This window comes from Nicotiana attenuata, chromosome 6 (assembly GCF_001879085.1).
Source record: "Nicotiana attenuata strain UT chromosome 6, NIATTr2, whole genome shotgun sequence".
NCBI classification, from domain to species: Eukaryota; Viridiplantae; Streptophyta; class Magnoliopsida; order Solanales; family Solanaceae; genus Nicotiana; species Nicotiana attenuata.
Window position 1 is genome coordinate 59,496,258 of NC_031994.1, and position 20,993 is coordinate 59,517,250.

Here is a 20,993-nt window from a genome sequence, read left to right on the forward strand (position 1 = left end):
AGAGACGCCGGGCCTGCGGATGCTTGCAAGGCTACCTCGGGTCTCACGATACTGAAAGCCTGCTCCCGTGCTAATGCTGCTGCTGCTGCTCGAATAAATCATTAACTCTTTTCTTTCTTTCACTTTCATCTCATAGTTCACATTATCACTTGAGCCAATGCCCCAAAGAGTTACTTATCTCATATACCTTCACAATTTGTATTTCAACCCGAGCCAATGCTCCACGAAGTTTCAAGATCACAATTTCTTTCACAAGGTCTTTACAACATATAGAAGTCATCATTTAAGCATGGAAGGCATAACAACAACCAAACTATTCGCAAATAAGGACTCACGGTCATGCTAGACACCAATGTATAGATACTCGTCACCATGCCTATACATCGTACTCGACAATTAGCAAGTTACAAATAAGACTCAACTCTTATTCCCTCAAGCTAGGGTTAAACCAAACACTTACCTCGATGCCTTGAACTCAACTCAAGCCTCAACTATGGCTTTACCCCGAAATTCCACCTCCAACCCGCTCGAATCTAGCCACAAATTACTTAAGTACATTAATAAACACTAAATGAATCAATTTGAATGCATAAAAATGAATTTCCCAAAGTTTTTCCCAAAAATTCCAAAATCGCCCCCGGGCCCACGTGGTCAAAACTCGAGGTTCGAACCAAAACCCGGTTACCCATTCCCCTACGAACTCAAATATGCAATTTGTTTTGAAATCGGACCTCAAATTGAGGTCCAAATCCCCAATTTATAGAAAACCTAGGTTCTACCCAAAATCCCCAATTTCTCCCATGAAAATCATTGATTTTAAGTCGAAAATATGTTAAATGATGTTAATGATTGAAAGAGTTAAGTAAAAATCGACTTACAATTGATTTGGGATGAAACATGTTCTTGAAAAATCGCCAAAGGAGTTGTATTTTGAAAGTGGGGTGAAAAATGGTCTAAAATTCGACTAAGTATAAAATCTGCTGGGCTGCGGATATGGGAAATGTGAAGTTGGGTTCGCAATTGCGAACCCTGCAGGCTTGGGAAATGTGACATTACTGTTCGCATTTGCGGACTCAGGCCAACCAGGGGACCTTCGCATTTGCGAATTGGGGTCTCGCATTTGCGAACCAGTGACCATCGCATTTGCGATGTTTGGCTTCGCATTTGCGAACCTTGGCCGGCCTGGGCTGGTTTCGCATTTGCGAACCAGCCTTCGCATTTGCGATAGCTGGACCTTCGCATTTGCGAACTCTGGCTTCGCAAATGCGAATCCTGCAGATCAGCTGATACCAGATTTTTCCAAAAATGAGAAATGCAATCCGACACCTATCCAAAACTCACCCGAGCCCTCGGGGCTCCAAACCAAATATGCACACAACCTCAATAACATCCTACGGACTTACTCGCGCGATCAAATCACCCAAAATAACATCAAAAACAACGAATCATACCTCAAAGTCCCTAGTTTCTCTTCAAACTTTGTAAACTTTCAAATTTAGAGTTTTAAGTCCGAAACACGTCAAACGACGTCCAATTTCAACCAAACTTCACAGAAAGCGCTTAAACCATATATAAGACTTGTCCCGGGCGCCGGAACTAAAATACGGGCCCGATACCACAGTCTTTTAATCAAATTTCATTTCCAATTTCCTTAATAATTTCAGAAAAACAATTTTTTACTCAAAAATTCATTTCTCGGGCTTGGAACCTCGGAATTCGATTTCGGACATACGTTCGAGTCCCATATTTTTCTTTGGACCCTCCGAGACCGTCAAATCACGGGTCCGGGTCTGTTTACCCAAAATGTTGACCGAAGTCAAATATATTCATATTAATATTAAAATTTAGCATTTTTCACACAGAATTCATATTTAAGCTTTCCGGCTACGCTCCCGGACTGCGCACGCAAATCGAGGCATCCCCAAATGAGGTTTTCGAGGCCTCGAAAGTACGAAATGAATAAGAAAACAGGTGATGACCCTTTGGATCGTCACACCAACGCAGCTACGAGAAGGAGAAAGAGAAACTAGCAAGCTGTTCGGGCTTTTCGGCACTAGAATCACATCATAACACTCGAAATACCCTAAGGTTTGTGTGGAATTTTTGGGAAGGAGTTATAGGGGTTCAATTTGGTTTTCTTGATCTGAAAGATGGGTAAAATAAATGAGTTGATAAGCCCTTAAAAGTACCCTCTTGGCCGACTTTAGAGCTTTTAATTGAGGCATCTCCTTTTGGCAAATAGGTGATGCACCTACTTGTCACCTACCAATCTGCACAGTCTCGCAAAAATGCGAATATCTCTCTACTCCAATGTTGTATCAATGAAAGGTTTAATCTGTTGTAACTAGACTTGTAGATCTTCAATTTGGTAGGTAGATCATCCCGTAATTCCTAGTACATTGGGAGAAAATCTCAGCTACATTTGACCTAAGTTTCAACACATTTATTAATGTAACTTGTGATGATCTTTTCCAACTTTTGTTCCACAACTCGCTTGACTTCAAAACATAACACACGAATATCATACGGTTAAAATAACTCATAACATAATTTCCTTATAATGTTAAGCACCCTAGTCTCACCCCAAAAGTACATGTTATAACATCCCAGCTTGTCGACTTTCGACGAAACTTATTTTTTTCAATTCGTTTAGCTTCTAAGCCTTCCAACACTCTTGGTACTTGGTATTAGTGATCTTAAATATTTGTACCCTCCATGGTAACATGATTAACTTACTTTATGTACTTTCAAAGATGATCTCATTTCTGAGCTTACATCAGTTGACTTACGATGTACTCTCACGTATGAAAACATGGGTGTAACAAATTTAAGGGGCCAGTTCGTACTATGAAATGAAACTATTAGTCATATTCATTATTTCGCGTCAGAAACTATTTATATTCGATATTCGAAAAAGTTTATAAAATTTGTATAAGTTTTGTATATACATACAGAAATATGCATATGTATGTATGTATATATATATATACATACATATATATATATATATATATATATACAAAAAAATATAAATTTTTCGGCTATTATTTTGAGAGCCGCTATATAATATCATTTCTCTTCGTTATTCATATAATGTTTCCTTCCCAATAGAAGAGTTTTGGTTTGCTTGAACACTTCATTTATTTTTGTTTACCAAATGGGTAGAGTTTAAAACCTTAATTCGGGAAAGAATGAGAGTTTTATAATATAAATCTGTCCAGACTATTATTGTAGGTACCAAATTAAATACTTTTCATATATTGTTCTAAGTTGTAAGAAATGTCTAGTTCTAGGCATTTAAATGGAGGATTACACGTTTTGTTAATTTTATGTAGCTTCACATGATTGAGAAAAATTGACACAAACATTGAGTATGTTTTTCATCTAATGACAGTGGAAATGTCCCAAATAAACATATATTTATAATTCATCGGTTTACACGACTATTCTGTAATTTTACCTATAAACTACACACATGTTGTCACGAACTCAATTCGTAGAATATCGTGATACCATTTAGTCTCTACGATTAGGTAAGCCTAATATTTGATAACCATTGAACAGATATAATTAACAAAATACTAAAAACCAGTCTGATAAACTCATATAACTTCTGAAAAACAGAATCTCAGCCATACAATCCCCAAGAACTGTGGAACAGAGTCATAAGCTCTATAGAATAAAACTAAAAAATCTAATACATCACTGTTTGAAAGAAATACAACAGGAAGTAAAATAGGGAAGGTGACTACGAGGCCTGCAAACGTGAAGCAGGTATACCTTGAAGTCTCCAAAGCAACAACTCAATCAACTCTAGTGTCCGACATGGACGGACGTACCTGGATCTGCACAAAAAGTGTGCACAAGCATAGTACGAGTACACCACAACGGTACCCAGTAAGTATCAAGCCTAACCTCGATAGAATAGTGACGAGGCAAGGTCAAGACACCTACTAGAATATAAATAAGCAGTTTGAAAATGTAATAAGAATAAATAATGGAAAGCCAAGAAATAACCGATACAAAACAAGATAACAACATGATTAATATAAAAAATTAGATATGAAAGTAACATAAAAGAAGCCGCTAAAGAGAGAGCAAAATGATCATGTACGGGCAATAACTGTAAAACAAGGAAGAACAAAATAACAAAAACGTTCCTTGTCCGGCTAAGGTATCCTTTACAGATAGAGGATATGGAAATAGAGGGTCATTCCACTTTAGTAACATTTGGGTATACCATCCTCAGTTTAATACAACAGTCAAAGATGTATGGGATATGAATATTGAAGGATATACAATGTACAGAGTGGTGCAGAAACTAAAGTTATTGAAGAAGAAGTTGAAGAGACTTCAAGCTCATCCAACCCACAGTATTATGGCAGAAGCAGAAGATGACAAGAGTACACTGAAGCAAGTTCAGGAGCAGTTGCAACAGAGTCCTATGAATGTAGCTCTGCAAAATAGAGAAACTGAGGTCTATCAAAAATAGGGGTGTGCATTTGATTTTGACCCTTATCGATTATCGATTTGTACATATGCTTACCGTTATCGTTTCAATAAGGTTTCAATTTTTTCGATTTCGATTTATCGATTTTTGGGGCTTATCGATTCGGTTATCGATTACACCAATAAAAAAATTTGCGGGATTCCACGGAATGTATATCGCTATAAACACGCCTAACTAATATGGACAAAAAGAAGCTAAAATAAGACGAACACCGTTTATAACATTAAAGATTGTGTCAACAAGAACATGCAACGAAACTAAAGTAAGGGATCAAATGTATGCCACCAACACTCCAACGGTATAAAAAAAATACATCATCGCGGCTAATTCTGTTTTCCATTAATTTGAACTTCATTCTCTTGAGCTTTAAATATGATCATTCCTTAAATGTGGTATTCCTTGCTGAAAGTCCTAACCTTTAAACCTGGAAGAAATTAAGAAAAATATTAAGAACTTTGTAATACATCACATTCTTTTACAAGTATATTATTTAAAATGGAGAACTTACATAGCAGCTAACAAACTCTAGCAAACATCGTCGGTAGAAGCTTCTTCGCCAAGATTTATAAAATCTAATAAGAATATATATTAACAAGTCAAGCAATTAATATATTATTTAATTATCTTAAGCAATACAATAAAATTAATTAAAATATACATACCTTCCTCGAGTGTCTCGAGAAAATCTAAATCTTCCTCAACATTTACAGGAAGCGATTCACTCCAAAGCCAATCTTGAAGGCACACTAGAGTTTCAACCAATTTAGGAGTTAATGAACTCCTAAATTGGTCAAGAATACGCCCTCCGGTACTAAATGCACTTTCAGATGCCACGCTTGAAATAGGAATAGCAAGCACATCTCGAGCCATCTTAGCAAGAATAGGAAATCTAGGTGAGTTCACCTTCCACCAAGCCAAGATATCAAAGTCCGGTCTTTCATTTTCAGGATCTTCTGCAAGATACTTTTCTAATTCTATTTTAGAATCTACACCTCCACTTGCAGCTTTATGTTTCCTTATATCATCTAAAAGTTCACCTAAACCAGGAGTTGAAGTTTCCATTGTGCTGAATGAAGAGCTTGGCAAAGAGGTAAAAACTTTACCACCAGTATCTTTCGAAACCGACTTAGAGACATACTCATTAAACAATGAACTCATATAAATATGAACCTCTTTTTCAATAATTGTCCCTTCATCTTCAGACATCTTCTTAAGTACAAAACTAACAGTAGTAAACTTGTAGCGAGGATCCAAAACACAAGCAATGAAAATTATTTTGTTCATTTTTTTTGGTTCACCCCAATACTTCTCAAATTTTTTCCACATACTTGATGCCACCTCACTCAAAAGTTCATCTTCAGTTGTTATTAATCGATTTAAGTAAACAGCAACTTGACCAATTTCAAGAAAATGGGCATTTTATGTTACATAAAGTGATCCGGACACCTTCAAAGTGAGATTATAAAATATTTCAAGAAATTATGAAATTCTCTTTACATCATCCCAATCAGTTCTTGTCAGCATACCTACAAGCTTTTCATATGAAATAGCATCAAACATAAGATAACGTGACAAACCGGTATCAGGATCAGAATATTCTTTAATTGCACGCTCATATTCAATAGCCCTGCTCAACATCAAGTAGGTGGAATTCCACCTTGTAGGAACATCTAAGCATAAAGACTTCTTGACAATATTTTCACTTTCACAACATTCCTAAAACTTCCTCAACCTAGCAGGAGACTGTCTAATGTATCTGACTGCACATCTAACACGAGCAATAGAAATACCTGACTCTTTTAAACCATCTTTCACAATAAGATTTACAATATGAGCCATGCATCTCTTGTGAAGGTGTTGACCATTCATGGAATTGGTTCCCCAATCATCTAATTTGTCAGACAACTTCTCTACGGTCACATCATTTGAACTAGCATTGTCAACTGTGACAGTGAAAATCTTTTGCAAACCCCACTCACGCAAATAATCAATAATACACATTGCCATATCTTCACCTTTATGACTAGTAATTGGAGAAAAGTTAATAATTCTTTTATGCATAATCCATTCACTATCAATCCAATGGGCAGTGATGCACATATAGTTAATTTTTTGAATAGAAGTCCATGTATCAGTGGTAAGACTTACTCTTTGACTTGTTCCTTTAAGAAACTTCATTAATTTATTTTTTTCCACATTAAAAAGAGCAAAACAATCCCGTATAACAGTAGTACGGGAAGGAATATGAAAACAAGGTTGTGCCACTTTCATAAAGTTTCTAAAGCCTTCCTTCTCAACAAAACTAAATGGAAGTTCATCAACAATCACCATACGACACAAAGCCATCCTACACTCTTCTTGATCAAATTTCCATGGAATAAGATCACCTTTATTACCCCCTGGTAATGTTTGATATTGTAATAGTTTTTGACCTTTTTCAATTTTATAAGGATTCCTTGGACATTTACTGATATGACTATTCATTTGCGTCGTACTTTTGCCTTTTGTCTCAAAATATTCTTGTCCACAATATCTACATACATATTTATTATTTCCTTTATCATCAACTTTTTCTTCAAAAAAATCTCATGCCTGAGATCGTTTTTTCCTTTGTTTTGTAACTGTCGAGTGAGTAGTTGCAGCAGTAGACTTAGAAGCTCTACTTTCATCAATCACTTTATCAATTTTATCATTTTCAGCCATGTGAAGTGGATGAAGACTGTAACTTACAGTCTTAAACGAGTTGAATGAAGCAAAGCAAGACGAAGTCAGCACTCCTCGCTCTTGACCTAAAAATTATGGCTGGAAAGAAATCAATTTACATAAGGTCCTTATCCAACAAAAGAAAGGGAATTTAATAGTAATACTTACAGCATCCAACAAGAAAATTCAAGAAAGGAAAATCAATAATACTTACAACATCCAACAAGAAAATTCAAGAAAGGGAAAATTCAAGAAAGGGAAATCAAGAAAGAGCAGCAAAAGGAAAGTGTTTTATCTCCTTCCTTTTCAAGCACCAGGAGCACTTTCCTACTGACTATCCTAGGAAAGCAAGCATTTTGATAGTTTCTTGAACTATTTCCTTCGTTTTCTAGATCTAAACTTGTCTCATGCTATAGAATCAACAATATAAGAAATCTAAGGCTATTAACTTTTTCTACATAATAAAATTGTAATGATTGTGTAAAAGCTCATTAAACCAACAAGCTGAAACCAACACTTTATAGAAAAGGACTAACCAACAAGCTAAAATCAGTGACAGAGGCAAAGGAAGTAGCCATGGAAGCAGCAACAAGGGGTAACTCTCCAAGATGACCCACAAACATGGAGTTGAAGAAGCATATATGATGACTACAGAAGAATACCCGTTTCTACATCAAAGAAGAAAGGGTACCTGAAGAGAGGTCAATGACAGAGAGAGAAGGTCTCTTGAAATGGATACGGAGGTGAAATCTGCTGATGCTTGAAATTGTAACAAAGGCACGGAGAGAGAGAGAGGGAGATTCGTACTATTGAAGTCGTCGGAGTACGTCGGAGTACGCCAGAGTACGCCGGAGTTCGCCCGAGTTCACTTTCTCTGCTGGGTTTGCAGTTCGTGGGAGAGAGGCAGAAAGGTAAAAGCGGCGCTGAAGAATGGGTAGAGGAAATAATAAAGCTAGGGACTTAGGGTAAAGGAAAGAGTATTATAGAATAAGGGTATATTTATCTTTTTATATCTTATCGGTTTATCGATAAACGGATAACCGAAGAGGACAAAATCGAAATCGATAACTCGATAAGGAAAATTTTGAAATCGAAATTGAAATCGATTAACCGATAACAAATAATCGATTCGATTTATCGATAAACCGATTCGAATGCACACCCCTAATCAAAAATTCAGGAGATCCTCCTTCTTAGCAGAAGTATATCTGCAACAGAAGAGTAAAGCCAACTGGATTAGATTAGCTGATGATAACACTAGTTACTTCTATTCAGTAATAAAACACAGGAAGCTGAAGCAAGCCATTACACAACTGAAGGATGAAGAAGGCAATTGGCAAACAGACCCTGATATAATTGCAAACATGTTTGTAGATTTCTATAAGGATCTATTGGGGATGTGTTCAAGTACAAGAACTAAAGTAGTGGAAGGGATCCTGATGGTAAAATATCGTGAGTAGAACAACAAATGGACCTAACGAAACCTTCTGGGGACAAGGACGTGAAGGAAGCAATGTTTCACATTGGTAGTAATCAAAGCCCAAGGTCAGATGGTTATGGCAGTGGGTTTTATAAAGCAGCCTGGCAAGTGGTGGGGTAGGAAGTAACTGAGGGAGTGCTTGAATTTTTTCGGAATGGGAAGTTACTTAAGCAGATTAATACAACTAGTATTGCTCTTATACCTAAGGTGGATGTGCCAGAATATGCTAGCCAATTCAGACCAATTTCTTGCTGTAATGTCCTCTACAAATGTATATCTAAACTGATCTATGATAGGCTGAAAGTTGCTGTGAACTACCTAATAGCTGATAACCAATCAACTTTTGCGCAAGTGAGATCAATGATGCACAATGTGTTGATTTGTCATGACCTGTTAAGACACTATAACAGGAGGACAAGTCCTAGATGTTTGATGAAAATTGATTTGAGAAAAGCTTATGATATGGTAAGTTGGGATTTTCTTGAGGAAGCCTTAATAAGCTTTGGATTTCCAGACATATTTGTTCAGTGGATCATGGTGTGTGTTTTAATAACTAAGTTCTCTATTAAGGTGAATGGTGTGGGACATGGTTTCTTTGCAGGAAAGAGGGGCCTAAGGCAAAGTGATCCTATGTCACCTTTACTATTTGTTATTGTCATGAAACACCTATCAAGAGCATTGAAGACAATCAGCGTGCTTCCTGACTTCAGATTCCACCCAATGTGCAAAGGCTTGAGGCTTACTCACCTTATATTTACTGATGATCTCATCCTATTCTGCAAGGGTAATGTAAGTGCAGTTAAGAGAATTATTGAAGCTCTGCACCACTTTGGTAAGGTCTCAGGTTTGACTGCTAATCTAGACAAATCCAGCATCATTATAGATGGGGTGGAGTAGAGAATAAAAGAAGAGTTATTAGCCATTACAGACTTTAAAAGAAGAGCTATTAGCCATTCATTAGGAACATTTCCTATCAGATATCTGGGGCCGCCATTATCCCCTAAGAAATGGAGTAAAATAGATTGCCAAATGTTAGTTGGCAAGATCACTCAAAGGATCACTGTTACATATGCTAAGCATCTCTCTTATGTTGGCAGGCTGCAGATTATTAATGCAGTATTGTTCTCTATACATAATTTCCGGGGGTCTATTTTTATTTTGCCTCAAAGTATCCTAAAGGAGGTAGACAAATTATGTAGAGAATATCTGTGGGGAAAGAGTGAAGATAGGAAGAAAGTGGCACTAGTTGCTTAGTAGGAAAATTGATGTGGCAACTGTTAATGTTCAAGGAGTCTCTATGGGTGAAATGGGTTCATGAGGTATATATTAAATCTGAACCTAATATTTGGAGTCACAAACCTCCCCTGGATTGTAGTTGGTATTGGAAGAAACTAAATTCTCTTAAGGAGGTAATGCAGGATTGGTATATTCAAGGTAGGTATAAGCTCACAAATAAAGGAGAGTACTCCATCACTCAGAGTTACATTGACCTCATTGGCCAATACAACAAGCTTGAAGTAGCTACACTGGTATGGACAACATTGGCCCAGCCAAAGCACAGATTCATTATGTGGCTAGCAGTCAAAGGAAGATTACTTACCAAAGAAAGGATAAACTCCACTTTCAAGTGGAGGATTCCAAATGCTGTTTATGCAATGCTCAGGTGTTAGAAACCAATGCACACCTATTCAAGGAGTGTGATTGGAGCAAGTCAATATGGCAGGCTGTGCTGCAGTGGATAGGGATAACTATACAAGTTGCTGATGCAAAGATCATGCTGGAATCTATAAAAAAGAAACACTTGTTTAAGAAGGAACTGGTAGCAGCCATATGTGCAGCAGTGATATATCATGCTTGGAGAGCTAGGAATTGGAAGCTATTTGTGAAGTAAATGTATATAGTAGTGAGGCAATAAGACTAATAAAAAGGGAGATTAGGGAAAGAGTAGAGATGCTAAGTGTATAAAAAAAAGCATGGAAATGTAGAATTCTATATACAATGTAATTAGAGGATTACTATGTTTTTGTTGAGGCCTAAAATTTCAGAGCTTAGTTGCTCTTTATTTTATAATGTTTTTAGAGGTTAATGGTAATTTTACATTTGTTACCAAAAAAAAACCTTCCTACCAAAACTGCTTGCAAAAATAGATAAACAACAAGAGTCACAACAAGGTACCGCCTCGTGTACAATAAGAATCATCACCGAGGTACTGCCTCATATAAATCAAGAATCACAACCGAGGTACCGCCTCATATATATATATTTCACAATATCAATCTCAATCTTTCCTTACACTACCGCATGAACCTTACATTTGAAACAGGTTTTAAAAACAGTTTTGCCGAAATAGCTACACACACTTTAGGCCACCATATGATGTCGTGTGGCTTCACGTAGTTCCCTTACAAGCAACACACACATAAGTCCCACCTTATACCGTCGCATGCACATTAACCCCAAGCCTTATACCGCCGCATGCGCGTCAATATCTCATCACAATAACAACTCGCACAAGTGCCCATATATCACAACTTGCCAACAATCAACAATATCAATATTTCCACAACAATAGCCACAGCTCCACCACAACGTGTACAAGAATATCAACAACAACAATGAATGTAAAATGTTCAACAAGAAGATACCTGAAGTGTGAATAAATGAGGATAACGAATCCGCATGTTGTGCTCGGTCTCCCAGATCGCCTCCTCGACCAAATGACCCCTCCATTGAACCTTCACTGAAGCAATATTCCTTGATCGGATGACCCCTCGGATGTCGATGCTCATACTTCATATGCTGACAATTTACGCACCGAGCTACATACTCCACTATGTCTTTCTTCATCCTTCCCCACCAATAGTGCTACCTCAAGTCGTGTACATCTTAGCCGCACTTGGATGAATGGAGTACCACGAACTGTGGGCCTCCTGAAGAATCAACTCATGCAACGCATCCAAATTGGGCACACATAACCGGGCATGCATCCGCAACACACCATCATCTCCAATAGTAACCTCCTTAGCATCACCGTACTGAATCGTGTCCTTGAGGACAAGAAAATGGGGGTCGTCATACTGACGCTCTCTTATACGGTCATATAAAGAAGACCGAGAAACCACGCAGGCAAGAGCTTGACTGGGCTCCGAAATATCCAATCTAACAAACTGGTTGGCTAACGCCTGAACATCCGATGCTAATGGCCTCTCTGCTGCCGGTAGATATGCTAAATTGCCCCAAGTTCTCCGCCTTTTGACTCAAGGCATCAACCACCAGATTGGCCTTTCCGAGATGATATAGAATGGTGATATAATAGTCCTTAAGCAACTCTAATCACCTCCGTTGCTGCAAGATAAGATCTTTCTGTTTGAACAGATGTTGTAGACTTTGGTGGTCGGTAAAGACTTCACAAGGGACACCGTAAAAATAATGCCGCCAGATCTTCAATGCTTGAACAATGACTGCAAACTCCAAGTCGTGGACCGGATAATTCTTCTCATGGGTCTTCAGTTTTCTAGACGCGTAGGCAATCACCCTACCGTCTTGCATCAACACCGCATCAAGGCCAACACGTGACACTCCTAATGCGCAGTATATGATCCTGTACCCGTAGGAAACACCAACACTGGGGTTGTAGACAAAGTAGTCTTGAGCTTTTGGAAGCTCGCCTCACACTCCTTGGACCATCTGAAAGGAGCACCCTTCTGGGTCAATCTAGTCATAGGTACAACTATAGATGAGAAACCCTCTACGAAACAACGATAATACCCGGCCAAACCAAGGAAACTCTGAATCTCAATGGCCGAAGACGGTCTGGGCCAATTTTGCACTGCTTCAATCTTCTTTGGATCTACCTTGATCCCCTCACTCGACACCACATAACCCAAAAATGCCACTGAATCAAGCCAGAATTCACACTTTGAAAATTTTGCATACAACTTCTTCTCTCTCAAGGTCTGGAGCACGATCCTCAAGTGCTGCTCATGATCTTCCCCACTGCGGGATTACACCAAGATGTCGTCAATAAACATAATGACAAATGAATCAAGATAAGGCCGAAACACACTGTTCATCAGGTGCATAAATGTTGCTGGGACGTTGGTCAGTCCAAATGACATCACAAGGAACTCGTAGTGACCATACCGAGTCCTAAAAGCAGTCTTCGGAATATCCGAATCCCGAATCTTCAGGTGATGAAAACCTGACCGCAAATCAATCTTTGAGAATACTCTGACACCCTATAGCTAATCAAATAAGTCATCAATGCGTGGAAATTGATACCTGTTCTTCACTATAACCTTGTTCAACTACCGATAATCAATAAACATGCGCATAGACCCATCCTTCTTCTTCACAACTAAGGCCGGAGCACCCCACAATGATACATTAGGCCGAATGAAACCTTTATCAAGCAACTCTTGCAACTATTCCTTTAACTCCTTCAGCTCCGCTGGGGCCATATGATATGGTGAAATAGAAATGGGCTGATCTCGGCGAAAAGTCAGTACCAAAATTGATATCCCTATCGGGCGGCAATGCTTGGATGATTCGCTGGAAATACATCTAGGAAGTTTCTTATTACCGGAACTGACTCAACTGTAGGAATATAAACACTTATATCCCTCATGAAGGCTAGATAAGAATCACACCCCTTCTCAACCATCCACTGAGCCTTTAATAATTATACGACCCTGCTAGGAACATAATCTAATACACCCCTCAACTCTAACCGTGGTAAACCTGGTATAGCCAGCATCTCAGTTTTGGCGTGCAATCTAGAATAGCCCGATAGGAAGATAACCAGTCCATACCCAAGATAACATCAAAGTCTACCATACTAAATAACAATAGATCAACTTTGGTCTCAAAACCACCAATAACAACTAAACACGACCGATACATGCGGTCCACAACAATAGAATCCCACAGGTGTGGACACATAAACAGGAGAACTCAAAGAATCACGATATATATCTTAATACAGAGCAAAGTAAGATGGCACATATGAATAAGTGGATCCCGGATCAAATAAGACTGATGCATCTCTATGGAAAACTGGAACCATACTTGTATATGACTGAGTTTGAAGCAACTGCCTCTGTCTTATCCGGAAAAACATAGAATTTGGCCTGGCCTCCCCCTATAGCGCGACCTCTATCCGCCTGTCACCCACCTCTAGCTATTTGTGCAGGTGGAGCGGCAACAGGGGTAACAATTATGGCCTGAGAAGTCTGTGGACATGACTGAATCCGCGGAGCCTGAGTGGCCTGTGGAGGTGCACCCCCCTGAGCCAAGGGCAGTATCTAACCATGCTGCGGGTATCAACACACTTAAAGCAAGTTCTCAGTGCATGTGGCTGCTGGGACTGGCTCGGGCCTAGTCGGCTGGACTGGCCGCTGAAGGCACCCTGTGTAGGAGGTGCACTAGAAAGTGGCTGAGCAAAGTGTGCGACCTAAGACCTCGTAACAACGGGGGCACCACTAGAAGCTGGGAGTACTGAGTGGACTGGACAACTCACATATCCTCTACCATTATGAGCTGTAGCCGTAGTGTGGCCACCACTAAATCCTCCAGCACCTCGAGGCCTCGTGGCCTCCCTATCATCTCTCTCACGGCCCCGCATACCCTTCAACTTCCGTGCAATCTCTACCACCTGCTGATAGGGGGTATCTGTCTCCAACTCTCAAGCCATACTGAATCTAATACCATAGTTGAGCCCCTTGATAAATCGACGGACTCGCTCTCTAATTGTAGAAACTAAGGCAGGTGCATGTTTGGACAAATCACTGAATCAGACAAAATACTCTGACAATGTCATAGCACCCTAGTGCAACTGCTCAAACTCTGCGCCATGCATCCCGAAAGGTCCGAGGAACAAACTCTCTCAAGAATAACTCTGAAAATCGAGTCCATATAAGTGAAGCTGCCTCTGCTGGGCTACCCTACTCGTACACTCGCCACCGCTGATATGCCACTCCGGACAGCTGAAAAATAGTGAAAGCAACCCCGTTCATCTCTACAATACCCATAGTGCGGAGAATACGGTGGCACTCCTCAAGAAAACTGTGTGCATCCTCTGAAGATAAACCCCTGAAAATATGAGGGTGATACTTCTTGAATCTCTCAAGCCTAAGCTGCTCCTTTGCAGATGTTGCTGCCCTAACCACGGGCTGAACTAGAGCAACAGGATGTGCCGGTATGACCTCTGGGACCTGATCAACCTGGACCCGGTGCTCTGGGTATGGGCCACGGGAGTCTGAGCTCCTTCCCCAGCCTGAGATGTGGCTGGTGCAAGTGGAATCAACCCCGCCTGAGCTAAGGTACCGAACATGCTCAAGAACTGTGCGAGGGTCTCCTGAAGTGATAGGGTGGCAAAAGGTGCCTCTGGTGCCTGTCCCCCAACTGGAGCTACTAGTGGCTTCTCTGTCTTAGCTCGGGCAGGTGCTCTGGCTACATCACGTAGCCCTCCTCAGCCTCTGCCCAGGCCCCGGCCTCTTGCGGCTCTAGAAAAGGTGCAGATGTTTGATCGTCTGATCTAGCAGTGCATGTTCTCACCATCTATGAGAGAATAGAAAGTCACAGATTCGGTTTTCGAAGTCAACCAATTTGCACGATAAAGAACAAAGAAGTGAAATTTTCCTAACAGTTCCGTAGCCTCTCGAAGATAAGTACAGACGTCTCCTTACCGATCTGCGAGACTCTACTAAACTTACTTGTGACTCGTAATACCTATGAACCTAGAGCTCTGATAAAACCTTGTCACGACCCTAATTTTCCTCCGTAGGATGTCGTAAGATGGCACCTAGTCTCTACGACTAGGTAAGCCTAATATTTGATAACAATTTAACAGATGTAATTAACAAAATACTAAAAACTAGTCTGATAAACTCATATAACTTCTGAAAAACAGAATCTCAACCATACAATCCCCAAGAACTTTGGAACAGAGTCATAAGCTTTATAGAATAAAACTAAGATATCTAGTACATCACTGTTTAAAAAAAATACAACAGGAAGTAAAATAGGGAAGGTGACTCTGAGGCCTGCGAACGTGAAACAAGTATACCTTGAAGTCTCCAAAGTAGCAACTCAATCAACTCTAGCGTCTGGCACGGGCGGACGTACTTGGATCTGCACAAAAATTATGCAGAAGCGTAGTATGAGTACACCACAACGGTACCCAATAAGTATCAAGCTTAACCTCGATAGAGTAGTGACGACGCCAGGTCAAGACACCTACTAGGATATAATAAGCAGTATGGAAATGTAATAAGGATAAATAATGGAAAGCAAAGAAAAAACTGATACGAAATAAGATAACAACATGAATTAATACCGGAAATTAGACATGAAAGTAACATAAAAGAAGCAGCTAAAGAGAGAGCCAAAATGACCATGTACGGGCAACAACTACTAAACGAGGAAGAAAAAAAAAACAGAAACGTTCCCCCCAAAATTGCTTGCAAAAAGAGATAAACAACAAGAGTCACAACGAGGTACCACCCCGTGTACAATAAGAATCACCACCGAGGTACCGCCTCGTATAAATCAAGAACCACAATCGAGGTACTGCCTCGTACACATATTCCACAATCTTTCCTTATACAGCCGGGTGAACCTTACATTTGAAATTGGTTTTGAAAATAATTTTGCCGAAATAGCTACACGCACTTTAGGCCACCTTATGATGCCACGTGGCTTTACGTAGTTTTCCTACAAGCAACACGCACATAAGTCCCACCTTATACCGTCGCATGAACATTATCCCCAAGGCTTATACCGCCGCATGCGCGTCAATATCACATCATAATAACAATTCGCACAAGTGTTGATATATCACAACTTGCCAACAATCAACAATATCAATATTTCCACATCAATAGACCAAGGCTCCATCACAACGTGTACAAGAATATCAACAACAACAATAAATGTAAAATGTTCAACAAGAAGATGTTTAAACAATAACAGTTTCGCCCCAACGTGATAACAGCTTCACAACGTCAACACCAATAACTCAACAATGAGAAACAATGTATAACTACGACGTTAAATAAGAATAACTCACAATGGAATAGATAACGAGTAACAATGACTTCAAATAATGGAAATCAACAAGGGAAGGGATAACATGAACAATAACTCCAAATAATGGAAATCAAGAATGAGAGAGACAACATGAACAATAACTTCAAAAATATAATCAACAATGAGAGAGAGAGATGAACAATAACTTCAAATAACGATAATCAACAATGAAATAGATAACATGAACAACAAAAGAGGCAACAACTTCAAACCAAAGCATGAGAACAATTTATCCATTAAGATGTAGAACAAGTGATAACGAAATCGTTTTAAGGCATGTAAGGATAGACTAACACAAGTTATTATAGATTGACTATGAGAATTTTGAACATGATATGACGATTAAATTAAGACATGGAAGGAGTACTATAGCCTAAATCGGTAAAATACCACGTACAACCCGTGTGCCCACTAGTCACCTTGCGTACACAGATTTCACATAACACAAATGAATCAATCAATACCAATCCTAAGGGGCGGTTCCCTCACACAAAGTTAGGCTAGACACTTATCTCAACTAGGCCAATTCAACACTTGGAAATAGCTTTTCCTTTATAATTTGTCTCCACACAGCTCAAATCTAACGAAAATCGACTTAATATCATCAAACAATGCTAGGGAATTCAATTATAATAAATAAGCTAAGATCTTTATACGTTTCTCAAAAAGTCAACAAAAGTCAAGTCGGGGCCCGTTCGGTCAAAACTCGGATCCAATCGTAGATTACCCATGACCCCACGAGTTCATATATGTGATTAGTTTCCAAATTCGAGTCCAAAGCGCTCTCAAAACTCAATTTCTTATTTTTAAAAAACTTAACAAAGTTTCACAAATTTTCACTTTGATTCACATGATTTTGATGTTAAAATCTAACATATGTTGATGGAATATGATTAGAAATGGATTAGAATCACTTACCCAAAGTTTGTAGGTGAAAATCCCCTTTCCAAATCGCCTCCTACCGAGTTTAGGGTTGACAAATGTGTGAATTTGTGACACAAGGTTCGCATTTGCGAACCCTTGCAATTGTGGACCAGCGGTCGCATTTATGAACCCTGCCAACCTCAGCATACATCGCAATTGCGATAAGGCTTCGCAATGCGAACCGGAGGGCATCGTAAAAGCGAACAATTGTTCGCAAACGCGAACTAAGGTGAAATTTGGCAGTCTTCGCAATTGCGAAAGGGGAGTCGCCATTACAACATCAGAGCCCCCACTGTCACCTTCACAATTGCGATGCTGGTGCTCACAATTGTGATACCTGAGCACCAGCAGCACCAACAATCTAATTTCAGTCCTAAACCATTCCGAAACATGTCCGGAGCTCATACGAGCACTCGGAGCTCCAAACCAAACATCCACACAAGTCTAAAAATATCATACGCACCTACTTGCATGATCAAAATACAAAAAGAATATCTAAAACTACGAATCGAACACTAAAACGCATGAATTTCAAAGTAAAGTTCGAGAATTTCTAAAATTACAGCTAAATATCCGAATCTTAACAAATCAACTCCAAACGACACCAAATTTTGCAGTCAAGTTGTCAATATTATAACGGACCTATTCCAAGTCCCAAAATCAAATTCCGAGCTCGATAGCTAAAAGTCAACTTACGGTCAAATTTTTCAACTTCAAGTTGCCAAATTTCGGCAAATCAATATAAATCAACCTACGGACTTCCAAAGTTAATTACGGACATACGTCCAAGTCCGAAATCATGATACGAAACTATCGGGGCCATAAAAGTACAATTCCGGGGTCGTTTTCACAAAAGTCAAAGTTTGGTCAATATTTTCTAATTTAAACTTCTAAGTCAAGAATCAAGGGTCCAAATCAACCTGAAAGTTTCGCGGAGCGAAACTAACCAACCGCGCAAGTCTTAAAACCACAAACACACATGTGTGAAGCATAAAAGGGTAATGGGGCGCAATTATACAAAACGACCGATCGGGACGTCACACATGTTAATAATGGTCATACTAATCATGTAACCAAAATGTGTCACATGCTGCAACAGTAAACAGTGACCCTAATTTGTCAAGGTCCTTAGTATTTTTTCGGTTTAATAATCTAGTATTCTAGAATTAATTAGTCTGACTAATTTAAATTCACTGCGAGTAAGCCTACTAAGGACTACAAACCTTCCCTAATAAGAAGTTCTCCATTTCCTGGGCTCGAATCTCTTTATTATATATCTTGCTTTGAATGATTTGGCAACCCACTATGATCTAAGTCTCTCCAACATTCTAATTGCATGCACTAAATCACACTAATTTATAATTAAGTGATAAATAAGATAAGCACATAGCTGAAATTTCTTTACTTCCTGAATTCAATAATAAAGAAAGATATAGCGATGCCACCGAAAAAATGCAAGAAAAATTCAATTTTTTTATCCTATTTATTTAATTGGTGTTGTTTTAAACTCTTCTATTAAGATCGCTATTTGCCATCAATTAATCATTGCTTTGTATACCTATACGAAAATTGGACCAACTGAAATCCTGTACATTCATACTTGTATGAGAGACCTAAATGAGCATTTGCAGCAATTATAAAATCATTACACAAACCTGAATGATGCTTCTTCTGTTGTAATAAATATTAATCCGAACATTCCTTATAGTTTTGTTTCTACTTCTGTTTCTACTTTTGTTTCAATTGATGAAGATGATGATGTAGATGGTTTTGCTATTGGTCTACACTATTTTTTTTACACAACACAATAGTAAAAATAATGATGAACTTATTTTTATTTGCAAAAGAAGACATAGCCTCGCACAAAGGATTTTTTGTCATGGGCATGATAGAAGGATAACGCAAAGCCGTTTCCCATTCTTTTTCGCATGGCTCGAGACGTAACCAATGTGCCAATTTCAATCATTTCATCACAAAGCGCATTTAGCCAAATATAAGGCAGCAAATATGAGACACATGTCACTCATTCGGTAGCAGTGTCTTGGTGCTAGTGTATTTGAGAGAATGGATTAGATCGTAGCAATGGAATTAAGGATGTGAAAATGTAGGTAAATCGGAAAATCAGAAAATTTAAAATATATTCACAATTGATTGCCCATTTGAACTAAACACCCTAAAAGTAAGCCAAGTAGTTCATATTGACATGGAAGAACTACAAAAGACAATGCAAAATCTCTAAATGTACTCTTATATTTAATATTAATTTAGTTACTATAGACTTGTAATTTGCAAAATTTAATATCAAAATAGAAATTGCAAGAAACCACCTTTATATTAACCTAGTGGTAGAAAGAGTACCATGCTGCGTCTAGACTTCAAACAGTTTGTTTTAACCATGTTAATAGTTCCACATTGGAAAGCAAGAGTCATGCTTTTAATCCTCCAAGCTACCAACAAATGAACTATATACCATTTGATCCCTCTGTTAACCAAAAAATATTAATTGTGATAAAATATGTCATCGAGGAATTTTACTTTATCATGAATACATTGATTCTATATGACTTATTACTACTCACCCTTTCGCACTTTATTCGTACATGGAGTGGGGTGGGGGGAAATGAAATTTTATTTTTTATTTCACAAATGGGCATTCACAAAATCTCTCCACCTATTCCTTCTAGTCGAGCCTCGCGGTTTGTCATTATACCTCGAGAAGTAGAAAGAATTACAATTCCCATTCCACCTAAAATTCGCGGAATTCGTTGATAATTAGAATAGATTTGAAATTTTCTTGTTAAAGTATTGTCTAACGAAATTAAGACTCTTAAGCCTTTGAAGTTTTTTCCCAAATATTACTTTCACCTATCGACTTTCAAGTATTAAAGTAGTTTAAGACTTTAACAAACTATTTAAATCTTGATCATTATATTATTTACTTATAAATTAGTAAATTACAAGTTTATAAATTAAATTGTACGGTAAATATACTGGCCCCTTAACAACCCGGTATGACCAGCCTGGGACCGCAACCAAAATCGACCGAGTGACTATTTTTACGAACCAGCCTGACCCAACGATACATATCATACTATATTATAAGCATAAACACTTTTAGGTGAAGTTAGTTTACTAAAATGTCCTTCAAAAGCTGAAAGACCATTTTACCCTTCACTAAACACTACTCCAATAAAATTATATTTTTGTTAAATTATTTTTTTCCCAACTATTAAATGATAAATCTAAGTTACAATGAACGTGGCTGGAATCCTACTACTAAATGTTTCT